This window comes from Taeniopygia guttata, chromosome 20 (assembly GCF_048771995.1).
Source record: "Taeniopygia guttata chromosome 20, bTaeGut7.mat, whole genome shotgun sequence".
Taxonomy (NCBI): Eukaryota; Metazoa; Chordata; class Aves; order Passeriformes; family Estrildidae; genus Taeniopygia; species Taeniopygia guttata.
This window is the reverse complement of record NC_133045.1, coordinates 13,993,022-14,011,197: the sequence shown is the minus strand read 5'-3', so window position 1 is coordinate 14,011,197 and position 18,176 is coordinate 13,993,022.

The window sequence follows — 18,176 nt, the reverse complement described above, 5'->3', positions numbered from 1 at the left end:
CTTCCACTGACTCTCCACGGGCTTGGTCCATTGCATTTATTTCTGTTACAACCAGGGTGTTTGGGACCTGGCTTTAAATTCCCGTGGAGAAGTCACGGAGCCTTTTGTGGTGCACTTTTATTCTTGTTGTAATGAAGCAGTCAACAGACACATCCAGAGATAAAATAAACAAGTTTTTAGCTTTGGCATTATTCTGCAAGGAAACGCAATTATTCTGGAGCTTCTTGTCCTTTTGGGATTTTTTTGGTTTTTTTACATTCTAGTTTTTTTGCAGCTAAACTGAAATGTTCAGTGTGATTTTGGGTTTTTACAGCAAGCAACTCGTCTGCTGCTGAAGGAAAAAAATTAATTTTGCATTTAAGGCATTTTAACAGTGGGTTTATATAAATTTCAAGTGTTCAACGCAGATCTGCTTTTGAACATGAAAGGAATCCCAGAACCTGCAATTTTTAGAAGTGAAACATCACACTGATTTCTAAATAATAGCTTGGGTTAGAGCTAATGTCACATATTAACCCCAAATTTCATCTTTTTGCCTGTGCACTATTTAGGTAATTAAAGCTGGGTGCATAAAATTTTTCCCATCTTTCCACCTGAATTTAGATTGAACCTATTGTAAATAAATCTGGCAAAACAAGGAGCCAAAAAGAGCTTTAAAGGTTTCAATGGAACTGAGCCCACTGGGACAATGGGGGACCTTTAGCTCATCCTTACAGACCTTGAGGCATCAGGCAAACTAAAATATTGTATTTTCACATGTCTAACCCTTGTGAACTTCAAATAAAGGGCTCTAATCCCAGAATAAATCTTGCAGCACCATCTTTATTCCATAGTTTCCTATTCCCCAAGGACTTTGCTGTACCTGCTCCCACTAAATGCCCCAAATCTCTTTTCTATTTTCCCCCCTTCATACCAGGAATGCTCTGCTGAAAGCTCCAGGAACTGCTGAAATCACAACTGTTTTGGTGGAAAAGTGGGCAACAGTCGAGAATGGGAGTAATAAATGTGACAATGATGTGACCAACCTGAACAACTCCCAGTTATGAGATATTTAAGGCCTGCAGAGCAGCTCTTCCCTTCCACTGTTTTCTATTCATAAATCACATTTATGAGACAGACAAGGCCAGAGAGAGTCGATGAGACTCTCTCCATTGACTTGAGCATGGCGGGGAGGATCACCCAGGATAAATGCACAGATAATCCTATTTACCTGGGTATTCCCAGGGAATTTCAGCCACATCACTCGGGTATAAAACACCTTTCAGGATGGGGATCACCTGCCTGGATAAAAGCTTCATTCTCCCACCTGAAGTGTAACTCCCATTGCAAGGGGAGGGAGAAATGCAAAACACCCAGAGATACAATCTTATCCCTTCCACGAAGAACAAAGGATATAAATGTGAATCATTAAAAGGCAAAAACGAAACCAAACCCTCTAAAGGCACTGTAAATAAACCCCTGTAATTACGCATCACAAAAAAAAAAAAAAAAAGTCAACTGCAAATGGTTCAGTAATCTCATTGCCAGGCTTACTAATAATCATTGCAATATTCTCCATCTCCCCTAAGATAATGAGCAGCACGGTGGATGTTGGAAAAATAAATAAATAAACAGCCAAGCAACGATTTCTCATCTAAATATTTAACAAAATGGATGGGCTTGCCTAAAGGTTTGAGATTGAACCCCAGTGTAACAAATTTTTAATCTGCATTATTTTCCTACTTTTAAAGGAGGAGGGAGCTCTGCTCATCTGAGAATGGTGTTGAAACCAAACAACGCTTTCATGACAACCCAAAAATAAAGAAATAAAACATTTTTAAATATTTCAGTACTACAAAATTAGCCCAAGTTAAAGGCAACAATTAGTAAACAACTTTGTCATATTCAGAACAGTATCTTTCCCATTAACATTTCTATAGTTCCCCAATTACATTATAAATCAAAAGTAATACAAACAGACAATGTAATAATGAGAACACATAGACTGCATCAAAAATTAAGACCCCAGCTTTTCCTTTCCTCTTGGATCACTCTGTTAACTTGTCCTAGTTTACTTTCTTGGCAGCAGGAGCAGCCGGGGAAAGGGAATTTACACCTCGGTGAATAACTCCTGAAATTGGAGCTGGAAAGAGTTGGAAAGACAAACAAATTTTCTCCTGAAGCGCAGGGCATGGCATTTTCCTGCTCCTGCTCTGGCTGGGGAATTAACAGGGAGTTGAGATGAGGTGGGGCACAGGCACTGCAGCTCTCCGTGGATCCCAAATCCCATCTCCCGTGTCCTTCCCGCTCGGGGTCCCTGCCCTGCTGGCATCTCCTCCCTCCCTGCCAGGTGAAACCGTCCTGGCTCTGAGAAGGAGACATTGGAGCCATCCCAAATGCTCCAGATGTTCTCCTCAGAGGGACAGGAGGGGAGCCAAGCTGTCCCTGAGCCGTGGGGACACTGGGCAGGACAGGAGCTGCTCAGCCCTGTGCTGCACCCTCACTTGGATGTCCTGGCACCCCTGCTCAGGAGCTCTCAGCTCTAACCCTCTGCATTTCTTCGCTTGGTTTTCCTTTTTCTTTTTTATTTTTTGCTTATCTGCTACACTTCTGTCATCTCCATTTACTCCTCTGGTGTCCTCTGACGAGGAAGAATTCAAAGAAACGACCAGAAATGGTTCTGGCAGCTGTGAGCACAAGTGATACTACAAGAGAGGAAAGCAGCTCACTCCGGGAACAGAGAAGCACAGCAGGGAAAGAATTAGAGGTCTTGGATGAAGATTAGGGATAAAAATATGTCCTCAGTGTTTTTCAAGCACTTCAGCTCCTTCAGAAACAGGCTGAAAGCACAAGGGGTGGATGGAGAAGCACGGGGATGTTAAAATAAATGCAATTAACTATCAGTGTTTCTCTTAATGCACTCCTTGCAACACCACTGCTGCTGAAACAGAGGTGAGCTGGACAGGGGAGAGGAGGAGATTAAATTATGTATTGTTCCTTTAACACTTTCTTCGGTTAAATAACATAATATTTTCAAGGTTACTGTTAAAATAACAGGGTTGTCCAGTGGAATTTATTCCCACTGGTGTTTGTGTACTGTATATATTTATACCACATGAGCAGCCCATAAATTCTCCTCATAAATGCTGTTATCTGCACCACCAGCAGTTTCTCATTTTTATGGAGGTATAACTTTAAGGTGTGGTTTACGTCCCGTTCCACCTCATTGCTTACAGCTCCTGCTGCCCCATTAGGCTCTGATCCTGACTCCTTGTCCTCCCTGGTGTCACCTGGTCCTGCCCTTGTCCCCATCAGCCAGGGGACCTCACGCAAAACCATAGCTCCAGCCCCACCCAGCCACAATCCTGAACTTGTCAGATCCTCACCGAGCACCCCTGGACACCCCAGCTGCCACCGGGGTTAGGAGCTGTTCCTTCACACCCAGAAAAGCCTTCCAAGGGAAGAGCTTCATTCCCTTCCAGGGAAGAGCTTCATTCCCTTCCAGGGGAAGAGCTTCATTCCCTTCCAAAGGAAGAGCTTCATTCCCTTCCAAAGGAAGAGCTTCATTCCCTTCCAAGGGAAGAGCTTCATTCCCTTCTGAGGGAAGAGCTTCATTCCCTTCCAGGGGAAGAGCTTCATTCCCTTCCAGGGGAAGAACATAATTCCCTTCCAGGGGAAGAGCTTCATTCCCTTCCAGGGGAAGAACATCATTCCCTTCCAAGGGAAGAGCTTCATTCCCTTCTGAGGGAAGAGCTTCATTCCCTTCTGAGGGAAGAGCTTCATTCCCTTCCAGGGGAAGAGCATCACCATTTACAGGTGGCCTTGATTGCCAGAGAAACATTTTTCACTTAAAACAAAAGATAAATAGAGATTACAGAAGAGTTGTTCCAAAGGTCATCTGAGCTGGGAATTGCTTGGGGTGTAGGACAAAGCTCAGATAACTTCACAGGAGAAAAAAAAGCCCATTCACACACTTGCAATAAACTCTTTATAGATCACAACAGCCCTAAAAGGAGCGAAAGCCCATCCATGCATCACTGTCAGTGCCTCCCAAAATGATTGGTATCAGTGGAACACTGAATTCTCTGCCTGCTCACATCCATCTGTCCTGAAGTTCGCCGCTGCTAACTCCAGACTTCGGAATCTGAACTCAAATGTTGTTTTCTCCAATTTTCTTCCCTTTTTATGACCTTTTTCTGTTGCTATCTTGATTTATGGTCATTTGTGTGATTGCATTGCTTTGCTTTATGGCAGTTTATGTCATTCTGGTCCTGTCATAAATGACTACCATAAAGTGAGGTAAAATATCATAAAACATTAGTGAGTCACTGATATTCAAGGTTCTGGAGTACAAGCCTGACAGGTAGCAAGCACAGAAGAACTGTGCCATCCGAGGGATGGATCATTATGGATACACGTGTGTGCTGGGATCTGCAGGAATAAATGCCACCATGGCTCGCCTTGTCAGTGGAAACAATTTAAAAGGACAGCATTGAGTTATTTTTGTGAGTTTAAAAGTCTCGTGTTCCTACAGTGATTTCTTTTACAGAAAAAAAAAAAAAACCCAAAAAAAACCCCTTGGGAAATGGAAGTGGAGCTGTTTCCCTGTAAAAGCCCCCACTGCTTTTCATGAGTATCTAAAAGGGCTGCTAAGGGGTTGGTCAGGGCTGCTAAGAACCTGTTATAAAAATCAGATTACTTTGTAAGATGATCGTTCTTGCTTGTTTGTCCGTCTCTGATTGCTCTGAGTGATGCTTTGGCTTTGCTGCACTTGGAGGAAAGTGAATATCCTTGAATGATGATGCTCAGAAAGCCTAAACTGATTCCTTTGATGTATTCTACTCAAAGAAAATCACATTTTATCCATAATCTAAGCACTTATTACCTTTGTAGCTAAGAGTGTTCCAAAGCATTTCATACTTTTTCTCAGTTTAGTAAAATAAACCATTGCAGTTATAGACTCTCCAAATAAATATAAAAATAAAATGCAAAAATATTTTGCCACTGATGTTTGTGTTATGAATCCTTTCTACATTAAGAATCAATAATCTCTACATTCACTATAAATTCCTCCTATCAGTTGCTGTTACTTTATAGGATAACTTAATTCTGAAATGAAAATGGGTATTTGCTGGAGTTAGAACTGGGAATGCATTACCATTAAGAAATATAGAGATAACCACTTGGAAATTTATATTTGTTATTTGAACATAAAAAACATTGTTCAGATTTCAAATGGCCTTTTTTTATTTGCTACTATTATTGCAAAAATAAAAGACTTATCATCTCCAAATCTATTTAGTCTGTAGTGCCATTATTTACTGTGCTACTTATCTGGATACTTTGGGGGAAAAAGTGTTTTAAACGCAGGTTAGGGTTTTTTTGGGTTTTTTTTTTTGAAATACTGCACTTGGATGGCATTTTCATAATGGAGATTGTTGCATTCAACCTCCAACAACAAGAGCTTTTTTGAGCTTGCCCTGAAAGGAGAAGATTAAAAAATAAACCCCAGATTTCCCCCAGATATGCCAGCCTTGATGGTTTTTAATGCCAGACCTCTCCCATTTTGGAAGTCTGTGGTGGTTTCTTTGCTGCTTTTAATGCAACCACTTGATATCTTTGATACCCAAAAATCTGAGAAGAAGCAAATGCATTCATCACTGCTGATTTCTAGGGAGCACATGAACTAGTGAATCTGAGTTATTTAAGAAGAAAATCAGTTTTTGCTGGTGGTATTATGGGCTGTTGGGGTTTGGAATTAAAGTAAAAAATGATCTTTCCAAGCAGCATAGAGGAACTTCACCCACAGCTCTATTTCTATAAAAAAGACACCCAGGTTGTGCCCACTCATCCAACACTTTCAAACCTGTTTCCATGATAATGGAGATTCCTGTCAAAAACGGGGCTGGCATTTCCCTACAGAGCAGCAGAACTCCCCCTTAAAATAATGTTTGAAAAGCACTGAGCAGCTCCCCTCCCCTCAACCCTCCCCTAAAGCTGACTAATTATTTGAATTATTTTATTGCCATCAGCTCCCACTAATGACCATCTGAGCTGCAGTGATGTGGACAAGGGAATAGCTCAGATTTTCACCAGCAGTAATTGCTAAGGAAAGACAGTGGGTATTGTTTGCTCTTTTGGGTTTTTCTTTTTTGGTTGGCTGGTTTTGTTACTTGTGTGTGGTTGTCTCTGTGTGTGTGGTTTTTCCTTTGTTGTTCCTTTCCTCAGTTTTTAATCCTGAGTATATGAAGAATTGGGCAGCCAAGATTTGCTGTTAGAATTACTGGAAACATGGAGCCCCTTGACTCTCTGTGTATTTTTGAAGAACAGTTACTGAGATATTTTAATTTGATTGACTTCCAGTCCTTCACTTTGCTTCCTTACACTTAAAAATCTCAGCTGAGCAAAGTTGAAGGAAAAGGTGTTGACTGGAAATTAAATTTTTGTATGAATTTAGAAACATCAGTTGTCTTAACTTCCATTAAAACAAAAAATGGTAAGACTCACCAAAACTATATTCACTTGAAACTCCTGGTTTAGGATTTTGAAAGACAATCAATTTTTCCTAAGAACAACAATAATAAAGTAGCTTAAAGAGAGGGTGAACCCCTTGATATAAAGTAAATGCAAAGAGGGAGAAGGCTTTGCACGAAGAACAAAGAGCACCATCTTTACCTGCGCAGTGATCTAGGTCCAGGACAAAAAGAATAAATTAGAAAAGTCTCTGTTTCTTTGCCTTGGTGCAGTAGGAGACAAATCCCTGCTCAGCCAGGCATGAGGACACTGCCTGATCTGTTCCAGCTTTGCCACGAGGATTGTGACCAAAGGCTGAGAAATTCAGCACAACTGAGACTAAGGGAGAAATAATGCTTAAGCATATCTGCTGCTTGCATTAAGGAGACAGACTAAAGAGTTAATAATGCCTCTGATCAGCTTTTAATAGCCTCTAGATGCTTTCCCACAATAAATAGATCTGTTGTGAAAATACTCGGGAACGCAGTGAAATACCACATGCATTGTGCCCTTTAAAATGCTTTAAATAGCACAATTATAGATTTAAAGATCGTAATTGATTTAAATTGGTGGTGGAATGTAAAATTTTATATGATGCATGAAACCTCTTAAGGCTTTAAAACTGTAATTATCTTTGTCACTCTCATATTGCACCCCAAAGCTTTTCTTTTAATGATTTAGATGTTACAGGAAAGAAACAGAACGTTTTCCTATGGATTGCCAAATGAAATGCTAAGGGAAAAACCCCTCAGGGCTGCACCTTTGGGAAGAGGGGGATGGCAGGAGCCCTGAATTCCCCCAAGGAGTCTGGGCTGGGCAGCAAGTGGTGAGTGGGGATGCCACGTACTGGTGATGTCCTCACTGGTTGGAGTGATTTCCTCCACACAAACCAGTTTAAAACCCCAGCAGCTCCTCCCTGCCCACAGCCACCAGCCTTGGCTGCTTGTTCCCATCAGGGGAGAGCTGTGGTCATCTCAACAGAGGGGTTTAGAGAGACACAAATTCATTATAAATGATCTTTCTATGGGCAAAGGCTTCGTGGCAGATTCCAAGCCCCTCTCCCATTTCTCCATGAAAAATCAGACACACACCATGGAAATCTCACACAAATGACCAAGAAAATAGATCCTGGGCCTTGTCCCTGCTTTCTGTGCAGGGGGATGTTTGAGTTCAGTGTACCATGATTTGGGGTTCCCACCTGGGGATGTTCAAGTTTGGGGTACCCTGATTTCCACACAACTCTGCCTCTCCTCTTTGAAAGCAGCCCACAAAATTCCTAGCGGTTTGGGCAAATGCAAAACTCAAAATTCAGCCACAGAAGGAAAGAAGTGGTGGTGGGAGGAACAGCAATTCCAAGACACAGGATTTAATGCACAGTGGAGCAAAAACCAAGCCTTTGTTGTAGGGTTAACCACTGATCCCCATGATATCAGAATCTGATGATGTTTGAAGCCTCCAGACATTATTTAATACCCAAAAAACCCTACATATAAGTAGCCAGAAAGAACAACGTTAACTCAGGAAAGATTATTTCAGTTTATCTGACCCATATTTGGAAACTTAAATCAATTTAACATAGCAAAGCTCCCTTCAGTACACGAACAAGGAAAAGTCTTTCAAATCTGTTTATATTCCTCCAGATGTCGATGCTGATACCAGTGCCCAAACAATGAAGTAAACAATTAAGAATTTCTTTTAACTTCTCCTGCTTTAGTAATCCAGGGAAGAAAAAAAACCCAAAACAAACAAACCCAGTGAATCAATGAACTAAAAATGGATAGAGTCGCTAGGAAAAGGGATTGTATTAAAGCTAAGAGGATATTGCCAACAATAGGTAGTTAAAAATGGAATTAACAACTAATAAAAGTGGTGAAGCATATCCTTTTAAGGAGCAATTTGGGAGGCTTTTCATGAAAACAACAACTTTAGCCACAAAGTCTAGGTAAGACAGTTAATAGTGATATTTGGGGCTTCGGGGGCCAATTAGCTCTGACTTTATCTTCATTCCCAACGGGACAGGCTCCAGGGTTTGTTCTGGGGGCTCACAGAAAGTTATAAACCAAAGGAAAGCTTTGATGTATAATCTGAATTGTTGCCCCAAAGTGACAGAGGAAATGTGGCACATTCAGCACCATGGTGACCCCAGAGAAAGGACAGCCAGTTCAGGCTGTCCAGCAGCAGGAGCAGCAGTTAGCAAGAGGTGGGAATGATTTGGAGAAATTCTCCTTGTGGCTTTCAATTTTTCAGGTGTCAGAAGAAAACACTGATATTCTTCTCCATAGCGCGTGGTCGGAACAAATCAGGTCATGTGGAATATTCTGAGGGGTTTTTAGAAGGTACACAGAAAATAAAAATGTTGTGTTTTCACACACAGAGCGAGGCTGTTTGTACTTTAACAGGAAGTTACCAGGAACTGAGAAAGTGAAGTGATTCTGATCATTTGAGACAAAACCCAAATGAATGCCATCGACATTGGCCAGATTGCAAAGTGCATTTATTGATTATTTCCATTTTCTCTCTCATTGGAGCTCCTGCTAGCTGAGGTTCCAAGGGTAAACTAAAGGTTCTCTCTCTCTTTTTCTTTATTTTTATCTTTTGCCTTTTAACAGCACAATTGCAGGGGGAAAAGAAATCCTGTAAAAGATTTCTACTAGAGGATAAAACCAGAGATGCTAAAGATGATGAGGGTGTGTAGGACAGTGCAGGACAGCAAAGGGAGCACAAACCTGCACACATGAGCATGTGAAACAACAAAAGCAGCCCTGTGTTTAGGGAAGAAGAGGAGCAGGCCAGGGATACAAATTAAAAGAGAAAACCATGGCACTTTTCACTGATTATATATTTGCAACTGGAGGAAAGGTTGTGTTAAATTAAAAATAACAGGAATGAAAATATCAGTTAGCAGAAGATGATGTAAAAGCTTAGGGGAGACCAATGAGATGGAAGAGGTGTGCTCTGCTGCTGACTGCTCACTGAATTAGCTTCCCTCATCCTGCGGGAATCCTCCTCTGTTTATGCACAGCATGAACTGATTTCTTCCCCCTCCAGATAAAGATCATGAGCAGGAAATCTCTCATTCCAAACTGATTGTGGCACTTCAGCTACTGCAGCTTAAGCTGGGCCAGAGACACATAAATATGCCAGATCCACTGCAGAAAATGAAGATATTCAAGTGTAGAAATTCTACCTGGGGGCCAAAGTTTGCCTCGTGTGAAGTGGTGTGGATCTGAATTGGTTTGGGTCAGGGCAGTCAGGTTAACTGGGAACTTGTATCCCCACTGGCTGGAATCTGGCCTGGGGGATTATTTCTCAGTTCCCCATGTGCTGTGGAGGTGCCCAGCATTAGTGGAGCCTGCAAGGGGAGGGGGGGTTAAAAGCAATATTTCAAATATTTTTAACAGGCAGCTGAACAGTTTATAGATTGGGAGATGCAAATGGGAAACAAATTCCATCCAGAACTGGATAAACTTGAGCAGTGAGGGATTTCAGCCTCCAGCTGGCAGAGCTGGGCTGCTTTAGGTGTGCCCAGAACAGGGAGTGTGAGGGAGAAGGAGAAGGAGATGAAGGAGGAGGAGGAGAAGGAGAAGGAGAAGGAGAAGGAGAAGGAGAAGGAGAAGGAGAAGGAGAAGGAGAAGGAGAAGGAGAAGGAGAAGGAGAAGGAGAAGGAGAAGGAGAAGGAGAAGGAGAAGGAGAAGGAGAAGGAGAAGGAGAAGGAGAAGGAGAAGGAGAAGGAGAAGGAGAAGGAGAAGAAAGAAAAGAAGGAGGAGAAGGAGGAGAAGGAGAAGGAGTAGAAGGAGGAGAAGGAGGAGAAGGAGGAGAAGGAGAAGGAGGAGAAGGAGAAGAAAGAAAAGAAGGAGGAGAAGGAGGAGAAGGAGAAGGAGTAGAAGGAGGAGAAGGAGGAGAAGGAGAAGAAGGAGGAGGAGAAGGAGGAGAAGGAGAAGAAGGAGGAGGAGAAGGAGGAGAAGGAGGAGAACGAGGAAGAGGAGAAGGAGAAGGAGAAGGAGAAGAAGGAGAAGAAGGAAGAGCTTTGGGGAAGCAGGTGCTGAGACAAAGTGGTGAGAATTAAACCCACCAAGGAGCCCAAGCTGAGTGTGACGGGAGCACGGCCAGCACAGCCTCTCACTGCTCTAACAGAACAGGGAAAAGACAATAAATGAGTGTAACTCTGCCTCTTTTGGGTTCAAACAGCGGGGCAGGCTCTCAGAACAGCCTCCTGCTGCTCTCTTTACCCCAGCACACTGTCACCCTGCCCTGAGCATGGTGATTTACCAGGGCCTACCTGTCGGAATGATGAAAATGAGAAAGCTTTTACCCAGAATGTATATCACAGAAATGTAACTGTGTGTACATGGGGCTGGATGGTTTTTATCCAGCTAAACACAGCCAGGCCATTAATAGGAATGCTCAGTGCAGGGGTCTGCTCAAAAATCCACGAGATGGATAACAAATCATAATCCTGGCAGAGCAAAAAACACCCCTGTAAGCCATTCTTTTTTTCAGAAGCCTTTGAAGATACCTGGGGGCATTTGCTGGTTGATTTAAAGTCCAGCATGAACAAAATCTGTGGGGCCGTGGAATAAATGTACTTTGGACAGAAAAGGAAAGCCCCACTGTTTAGAAAGGCTGGAAAAGAAACCCTAAAAATATATGGCAAGAAAGAACCCTGCACAAGCTTGGGGAGTGCATAGGTAAAACATGGAATGCCAAGTTCTTCTTCCGAAATAGTTATAGCTGAAATCTTGGCAGCAATAAAATGGAATTTCACCATTTATTTAATTAAAGCCAGGATTTAATTCTCTAATTTCAGCTTGAAAGAACTTGGTAACCCAGCTGACTTCAAAGAAGAAATGTGTTTTTACAAATTATAACTAATTTTAACTAAAGAAGTACTTTAGGGGATGTTTTGAAGGTATTTGCAATGTCCCTCAGCTGCCACTGCAAAGCAGCTGAACTTCCTGGAATTTGCCTTCCAAGTTTTCTACCTTTTTGTCGATTCTCTCCTGAAGTGAAGGAAAATGCTCTTCAGCCCTTCCAGTGACAGAAGTTATTGCAGTTCCATGAGACCCAGACTCTGGAGCTCGAGAAGAAGACCAGATCAAACACAACAAGCTTTTGAAAAGGTGGAATTCGGGACAATAGAGCAACAAATGTGTTTTAGAAATCCTGCAAAGCATGACTGGGCTGCACCTCAGAATTCAGGAGCAGAAAATACTCATTAGCACAGGAAATAATTGCAGTGCCATCCTGGAGGATGGGAACAGCTGATCCTTTGCAGGTAGGGAAAAGTGGCTTTGTTACTTCTGTAAGAAAACAGCATTTCAGGCAAAATGCCTGTGCACCATCCCACCCCGTTCCCTGGGGGATAATGTTCTGCATTCCTGTCTGAGATGAAGGATGCAGACGTAGGAGCAATTGGGGAGAAGAAAACAAATGTGATTTCAAACGCCTCACATGAAGAGCAAACCAGCCAAGGGTCGTGTGTGCAAACACAAATTTTGCCAGTGCTGCTGCTGCTTTGGGGGTGTCATAAATGCACTGCTGCAACAGGAGGAGCTTAAAATGAGCCCTGAGCAGGGGATCAGTTTGATATTTTTAAATCAGCCCAGAAAATAAGATATTTGCCAGTATCTGAACTGCAGGGAGTGTGTTTTGCAGGCACCAGAGGGGCTGAGGCTGCCCCTGGTCCCTGGCAGTGCCCAGGGCCAGGTTGGGCACTGGGACATGGTGGGAGGTGTCCCTGCCATGGCAGGGGTGGCACTGGGTGGGATTTAGGGTCCTTCCAACCCAAACCATTCTGGGATTCCATGGAAAGTGCCAGAGGCTGTGCCAGGGTTCCTGTGGCCCCATCTGTGCCAGGGACAGACCGACCCCGCCGATGGGGACACAGGACCTCTGCCACTGTTATTTGGAACCAAATGAGATTTATGCCCTTTTTTTTCCTCTTTTGGGAGACTCCTTGAACAGCTCTGAGTGCTGCTTTTCCTTTCCTGTGATCTGAGTCCTTGCTGCTCTGGATTTCTGTGCTGTGCCTTATTTGACATAAGAGTTCTGTGATCAGACACCCCCTAATAACCTCCCCCAGCTCATACAAACCTGGATTATTCTATTCAGTCTATTATTCAGCCACTGATCCGCAGGCCCAATTGCCTTTTCAAAAGGGTTGCTAAAGGATAGGCTTTCAGGTTTCCTTGTCCCTTTTACAAATCCAGATGTTGAACAAAGGGAACAATTCGAAATGCAGGTATTTATTCAGCACATAATGCCCTCTATCTGCTCTTTCTTTACCTGTTTTTCAGTTCACAAAGAGAACAAGAACTCCCCTAGATTGCAGCCCCGTGCCCTTCACGGCGAACATTTCTTACAAAACTGTGTTTTAAATATATTTATCGCTTCCTCTGTTAAAGTTCTTCAAGGGAGACACAACTGGCCTAAAAGTTTGTGTCTTGCTCTCTGCACAGCACCAGCGACCCCAGCTCATCTATTCCACTGCCACGAGAAGGATCAGCCTCCAAACCCATTTGTCTGCTGCAATACTGGGTCCTTTAGGTTGCAAACAGAACAGATTTTTATTTAAACCCCCATCTCAGAGTGTCATTATCCACAAATCTGCTCATAAATGTTTTGGCAACTGACAAAAAAAATTAACTTCAGAAGAGGAAGCCATTAGGATGAAAACATTTCAAATCATGTCATTCATCAGATCTCTGCTCATCCAACAAACTTGCTTTTGTTACAGGCAATTGTGGTGCTTAATCTCGGTACTTTTCAGCAACACATTTTTCTGATTAAAAAACCATAATCATACTGGCAGTAGTTAGAGATAGAAAAGATCTATTAGCTCACTAAACCCAGCTCCCCTCCCGAGCAGGACATAATCCCTGGCAGGAAGGCTTTCAGATATTCACTCGATCCAGAGCTTAGTCTGAGCCAAGGGACTGAGCGGGGAAATCTGCACGGAGGTGTCACAGCACCTGGGACTCACAGAGCCAAAATGGTTGGGGTTTATTTTTTAATTTTTATTTTTTTTTCTGTTTATTTCCCTTCATTTGTCTGTGCAGCCACGGGGCCGGAGCTCAGCACTTCTAACCCAGGCAGGGGGAAAGGCTGAGGGACAGGTCTGGTGTCACTGAGGTGGGACAGGGGGAACCTGGGGGAGCCTGGGGTAAGAGGGGGCCCTGGGGACCCCAACCATGGGGTAGGGGGGGTCTTGGGGACCCCAACTCTGGGGCTTGGGGGTCTCCTAGGGACCCCAACCTGGGCACAGGGGGCTCCTGGGGGAGTCTTGGGCAGGGGGGTCTTCTGGGGGACCCCAAACCTGGGCACAGGGGGCTCCTGGAGACCCCAAACCTGGGGCAAAGGGGGCTCCTGGGGACCCCAACCATGGGGTAGGGGGGGTCTTGGGCACCCCAACTCTGGGGCTTGGGGGTCTCCTGGGGACCCCAAACCTGGGGACCCCAACCCTGGGCCAGGGGGACTCCTGGAGACCCAACCCTGGGAACCCCAAACCTGGGAAAGGGGGTGCTCCTGGGGACCCCAAACCTGGGGACCCCAACCCCTGGGGACCCCAACCCCACCTCCCTGGCCAGGGAAGAGGCTGCTGGAAGCCTTGGGGCTTCCAGAAGGAAAAGACAGAAAGTTTCCCATTGCCTTCAGAGCTCTGAAATATCACAGGAAAAATTCAAGGTCCTTTCATGAGCCCAAATGAATTAAGTCAGCAAAAAAAAAAAAAAAAAAAAAGTTTAAAATTTGGTGCAGTGAAATTCATTACATTTAAAAATGATACAGCAAATAGTTTTCTTTTAGGTTCTAAAACCTGTTTTAAAGCACTTTATGATTCAGCAATAGAACTATGCGAAGAAGAGGTGACATGAAATGAAAATGCCCACCTAGCTCTACGCTTTTAATTTGGAAAACTGCAATCAGAAATGGAAAGATGGAAATTTAACAGCTATATTGAAGATGATCAGAAGAATTCTTTCCATAAAGGTTAACAACAGATAATTACTTTCTCAGGAAATCACTAAAATGTCATGATTTTTCTGTTTTGTTTTCAGGGAAGTTTTATGATGCTCCCTACTTGCCACTTGGCAATGAAACAAATGAGGTTAGATCGCAAAGATTATGAAAGAAATTAGCAATAATGAGTCCAGTAACTAAAAACATTAGTAGAGAAAATTGAGTTGACCTTACTTTTATAATTATTCGTTTTCTTAATTGTTTTTTTTTTCTGGAATAATTGGACTGAAATTAAATAATACGAGGTACAAGGCTCAGGTGTGATGGGGTGTTTGGCACAGATTAATGACCTTCCCCAGCCCCAGAGCTGGGCTCACCTCTGGGAAATTCCAACTGCAGGGCTCCTCTCTCCCTCAGCCCTCCCTGCGGGATGGACCCACAATGGGAATTCGGGTTTTTGCTGAGGGCAGTCCCAGCCAGGAGCTGGACAAGGATCATCTCTCTGCTCTCCCTCCAGCTCTGCCCAGCCCCAAAAATCGCTTTTTTTTGCTCAATTCCTTCCCACCACAGCAGCAGAGCAGAGTGAGTTTGCCACCTTAATGCAGCTGGGGGATTGCTTAGGGAAATAATGGGGATTTTATCCTCTGCCCCAGCCCTCCCTGCAGCCTGGGCAGCCCTGGCAGGGCTGGGACCCTGGCAGGGGTCAGGAACCCCCCTGGACAGAGCCCCCAGAGACACTGGCTGTGATCTCTGTCCATGGAAAAGAGTTTTCAATCTTACAGGATGAATTACAAGCTCTGAGTGTTTGATATCAGTAATAATTAAGTGTGGCATGGGTACAAAAGTAAAATTTGGCCATTCCTTTCCCATCACTCTTTCAAGTTCTTGCTTTCTGCTCGGACTGGAGAGGTTTCCTCCTCCCCCAGCATGAAGTTTACAGCTTTTAACACTCGGTGTATCAGAAAATTGCTGCTGTCCGGGGGCTGAGGCAGCAGAGAACAGAATCACTGTTTTTATCCTTGGCGAGCCAGGAGTGCCCTGCAAGCTTTATTACACGGGAGCACAATTAACCCCTTCTTCATCAGCCTTTCAAAGGACATCTCTTCATTTTCCAAGCCAAGGAAAACGCTTCACTCAGTGCCCAGGAGAGATTTACAGCCTGGAACGCTGTGGACTCGACAGCCAGAGACTGCTGACTGCAGAGAACAATGAACTTGTTAGTTAACAGAATTAACAGTGCGTTGTTTAAGTATAATGACAGCTATAAAACAGGAGATGTGAAGTTGATACAGTCACAACTGAATCATAATGGATGAGATATTTACGGCAAAGCTGTTAAAACATTGAATAAAATATGGGAAGAGCAAAAGCAGATGTGATTTTATTCTTCAGAGCTGAAGCTTGTAAAGTATGAGATAGCATGAGTAATAATCACAGGTTCTGGTTCACAATGCATTAATAAATATTGATATGGTGCCAGTGCTGAAACTTTCCAGATACCAAAATAAAGTGAGAAAGCCTGCTCCTGCATTATGGATTGCTAAGTTTAAATTGTTAGGCACACATGGCAGTGCATCCATTCTGCTCTGCCACCCCCCAGCCCATCTCTCACACACCTCTCTCTGTATTTAGGGTTTGTATAGCAAACCTTGCTGTGCCAGTCCTGGTGCCACAGCTCCCACTGCTGCAGGTGCAGCCTGGGCAGGGCTGCCGGGCTCTGGGGCTGTGTCAGTGCAGAATTCAGCACCAGCTCTGCCTCTCTCAGGGCTCTGGGGCTGTGTCCATGCAGAATTCAGCCCCAGCTCTGCCTCTCTCAGGGCTCTGGGGCTGTGTCAGTGCAGAATTCAGCCCCAGCTCTGCCTCTCTCAGGGCTCTGGGGATCCATCAGTGCAGAATTCAGCCCCAGCTCTGCCTCTCTCAGGGCTCTGGGGCTGTGTCAGTGCAGAATTCAGCCCCAGCTCTGCCTCTCTCAGGGCTCTGGGGCTGTGTCAGTGCAGAATTCAGCCCCAGCTCTGCCTCTCTCAGGGCTCTGGGGCTCCATCAGTGCAGAATTCAGCACCAGCTCTGCCTCTCTCAGGGCTCTGGGCTGTGTCAGTGCAGAATTCAGCACCAGCTCTGCCTCTCTCAGGGCTCTGGGGCTGTGTCAGTGCAGAATTCAGCACCAGCTCTGCCTCTCTCAGGGCTCTGTTGCTCCATCAGTGCAGAATTCAGCCCCAGTTCTGCCCCTCTCAGGGCTCTGGGGCTCCATCAGTGCAGAATTCAGCACCAGCTCTGCCTCTCTCAGGGCTCTGGGGCTGTGTCATGCAGAATTCAGCACCAGCTCTGCCTCTCTCAGGGCTCTGGGCTGTGTCAGTGCAGAATTCAGCACCAGCTCTGCCTCTCTCAGAGCTCCTTCCACACTGGATGCCAGGGAAAAGGTGAGGGGCTGCCCTGGGAGGACCATTCCAGCCCCTCCTTCCAGGATGCTCCAGAGCTGCTGCTGCCACGCTCCTCTTCCTCCTCAGGGATGGTTTCAGCTGGATGCTGATCCCAGCCTGAGCAGCCACGGGGATTTGTGGCTGCAGTTTCACCCACGGGATGAGGTGGTGTAAAACCAACACAGAGCCCAACGAGAAGTGGAGAAACGACAGAAAATCTGACTCAGCTCCCCTCCTACCTGCTCAGACACATCCTAACACGCCAGCTAATGTGTGTTTGCATACATGAAACCCTTCACAGGCCTGCCCAGCCCTTTTGGGCTGCTTTTCCTGCAAACCCATGTGTCAGCCTGAGTGACTCCTGCTGCAGGGACAGGCAGCAGCAACAGCAGCTTCTCCCCAGCAGCGCTGCTCGGGCACCTTCCCCCGATGTGGGAATCCAGAGCATCCCTCTGACTGCCCTGGGACCCTGGCAGGGGTCAGGAACCCCCCTGGACAGAGCCCCCAGAGACACTGGCTGTGATCTCTGGCCATGGAAAAGAGTTTTCAATCTTACAGGATGAATTACCAGCTCTGAGTGTTTGATATCAGTAATAATTAAGTGTGGCACGAGTGCAAAAGTAAAATTTTAGGATTCTAAATTAGGGGTTCAAAGGGGACAAGATGGAGGAAATTGGGTGTGTCTTGTCCTTTTCCTCCTTCTTCATGCCCTCCATGTTTCACTGCAGTGTTGGCATTTTTCTGTTGGTTCAGGCTGGGGACACACTGTCCAACGTAGGTGACAGATATTGGCACGTTATTGTAAATCCAGCACAGGTAGTTTGTGGTATTTAATGTTTGTACCATCCCACTGAGGGCAGAGCCCCACACGCTGCCCTGCAGGACAGAGCTGCGGCAGGGCAGCAGAACATGTTAGAGATAAACAGAATAAACAACCTTGAAACAGCACAGACCAATTATGGCTTTTTTTTTGGCAACGGGGCAGAAAGACAGAGACTTTCTACAATTTTGGGATCATTTAAATACCTCAGATTCCCTCACCCCTCCACCTGGGAGCCCAGACGTGCTGCAGCACGTTCCCCTCCCTGCATCACCTCTGCACTGCTTCCCTCCAGCTCCCAGCAGGGACAGGGATCAGGAATTCCTCTCTCTGATCAGTGGATGGCAAACATTCACTACTGTGAGTGCCATCGTCTGTGTGAAACCACCTAATTACACATTATCTGATTCATTTTCCAGAAATTTCCAGCCTGTACTCCTGGGAAAGAGGAAATATGTATACATACACATATGTATCACCATCCATTCTTT